This window comes from Electrophorus electricus, chromosome 26, assembly GCF_013358815.1.
Source record: "Electrophorus electricus isolate fEleEle1 chromosome 26, fEleEle1.pri, whole genome shotgun sequence".
In the NCBI taxonomy this organism is placed as follows: domain Eukaryota; kingdom Metazoa; phylum Chordata; class Actinopteri; order Gymnotiformes; family Gymnotidae; genus Electrophorus; species Electrophorus electricus.
The window spans coordinates 5,803,968-5,806,467 of record NC_049560.1 but is presented as its reverse complement, the minus strand read 5'-3'; the positions used below and the strand labels follow the sequence as shown (position 1 = coordinate 5,806,467).

Below are 2,500 nucleotides of genomic sequence, written 5' to 3'. Positions count from 1 at the left end.
GAAGAACAGACAGAACGCCTGGACAAGCACCTGTCTGTCATCCTTCTGCAGGGAACTGGAAGTTGCTTTTCATTGGTCAATATTATTTTGCCGTGTCACATATTCACACATATGTCAAAGCAAATGCCTTGTATTTTATTGGTTTAACAGATCACCTAGTACCTAGCCTTCTGGCTAAAAGTCCACGCTCTAAATATCAGTTAGGATGTTTGAAAATATCAAAAAGAAAAACTACTTCAGTTGTCAGTGGTCAGAGTAGGAAAGATTAATTTCATGTCTTCTGTACAGTGTGCCAAACTTAAATATAAGTTTATTGAGTAATTTCTATCAGCTCCGTTAGCTAGCTAGCTAGGTTATGGTTTGAATTTTGTGTGTGGTAATGTCATAGCCACGTTCCCTGTACATCCTCCACTTTCAGGGGTTACTAAAGTGGCCACTCTAGGGGGAACTGTGGCACGTCTTTGGTTTCATGCTTGCACCCTGCTGAGAAAGGGCCTAACAATACTCAGACCTGTTTAGACAGAACTCCGAAAACAGTCCTCTCCGTGCACAGCAACGGAGTTGACAGCAGAGCACCCTAGTTAGCCTGAAAGCCCAGACAGGGGCCGCATGGAGCCAGCCTGAACGAAGGGCATTGTGGACCTCGGCAGTAACTCAACAAGCGCTCTTTATGACGGGAAGAATCATGACGGCCGTGCCGAGAAGTGGATCAGTGAAATCTCTGGTAGGGGAGAGAGAGATAAGGCCCGTGATTGTCACATACTGTAACACAGCAGCCCCCATTCATTAGCAGCCCGTGTGTAATAAACGACTGCGGGAACCTTGCAGCAGCTGGACTGTGAAGCCTCGCACAAGGGCCCTCTTTCTCTCCCTGGCCCCCAAACTTTGTCAAAGGCCAGATAGTCTGTGAAGTCCTCTGTGATTCCACGAGCCTGAGCAGAGATTCCAATAGAGGTTTGTTTTGGGGGAGCAAACAAGGGATTTTCTTTGACTAAATAAAGAAAAATAGGGTCTTCAAGAAGCAAAGCAAAAAGCGATACACAGGCCTGGAAGTTGCCAAGGCTAAGATGACTAACCTGGCTAACTTTAGAAGCAAATATGATGAAATGAGTTTCTTATTTCCCCTTCTAACTCTTGTTGCTTTGTGTGTCATGCAGAAACACTGGACCTAGAACCTAGAAATGAAAACATTGAAAACCATGAAAACATTCCTCGAAGACAACTGATGAAAAAGGTAACAACCACCTGAAGTCTGAGGTCCATGCAAAGTTAATGTGGAATGTTTCCTCACAACACTGCCCTGTTCTTGCCTGCTGCCCAAGCCTACCCAAGTATTAGACTAACAAATGTTACAAAACTCTATCCTATACATCCGAACATTTGAAAATAGTTGTTGCACTCCAACACCCTCTGGCATTGTTTAGATGCGCCAGCCAGGTGCAGGGCATCACAGTATGTGGATTCTTCAGCTCTCCGGCCTTTGTGTGTTCTTCCCCTTTCCCACTGGGATTGGGTGGATTCCAGATGAACCAGGACAGGGCTGTTCTAGCTCCCCGAGAGAAGGGAGGCGTGGTGTGGCTTTGCCTGTTTCACATGGAGGTATTTTGGGGTTACGGAGGGACGGGGGTTGGGGGTTGGGGATCGGCCTCCCCGTTGGCAGTGCTTTTTCTGGGGCATGGCGGGTCCCTATGTCCCTCATTCCGCCTCTACACAGGCTTCCTCCGACACACGGTGGAGAGAGGGGGGACCAGTGCTCTCGCTCACTGGAATGTGGAGAGTCCCTGTAAATATTTCCTTTGTGTTGTAACCACTGTGTCCTCCTGCTTTAGAGAGTTCCTTTTTCTCGCCTTCCAAGTAATGAGCCAGTGAAGACTACTCAGGACCAATCACACAACTACATTCCTTCACTGATGTCCGTGAGCCTTGTAAGCAAACATGAAATACGTCTGAGCACGATCACCTTCTAAGACATTTCAGTACACGCTTCTACTCTTAGATGTCCTTCAGAAGCCGGTATCTCTCTGTCTAGACACCGCAGTGCTTCAGAAGTTTTCTTTTTTAGCTTTAGGCTCTTTTGCTAAAGAGTTTGTTTTTTGGTGGTGGCTATTAGGAGACTTTTAGGCCAATGGCAGATTTCAAAAGCAGCTACACGCTAAAGCTCATCCACAGAGATGTGGGTTTATGTTTACAGTATTTTTTTATTTATTTCTTTTTTTTGGCATGGCTCAAATAGAACTCCCACCAGGATATTTGCTATTATTAACTGAGCTCACAGCGATTTAGCGCAGACCAATTAGGACCGATGGCTGGCTTATCCACTCGCTGTGTTTCTCTAAGGACAAAAGCGGCTGGGATCCCACGTCCTATTGTCTCCCGTTAATTAATGAAACTTCAGTTTACTTTGGACTAGTCTGGTATATGAGAATAAGACAGGCATAAGAAAGGGAGAGATATTCAATAAACCCCAATCAAACACACAAACCTCCAATGACAAATGACT

At 45.7% G+C, this 2,500-nt stretch overlaps 1 long non-coding RNA gene across 5 annotated transcripts in view; it reads left to right on the top strand.

Moving 5' to 3' along the window:
* LOC113577813 overlaps positions 1–2,500 on the top strand; it is a 46,116-nt gene that overhangs the window by 38,217 nt on the left and 5,399 nt on the right. For all 5 annotated transcript variants that reach the window (XR_003410676.2, XR_003410677.2, XR_003410675.2 and 2 more), the window contains one exon: positions 1,158–1,234. This is a non-coding gene — a long non-coding RNA (uncharacterized LOC113577813). The remainder of the gene's footprint in view (positions 1–1,157; positions 1,235–2,500) is intronic.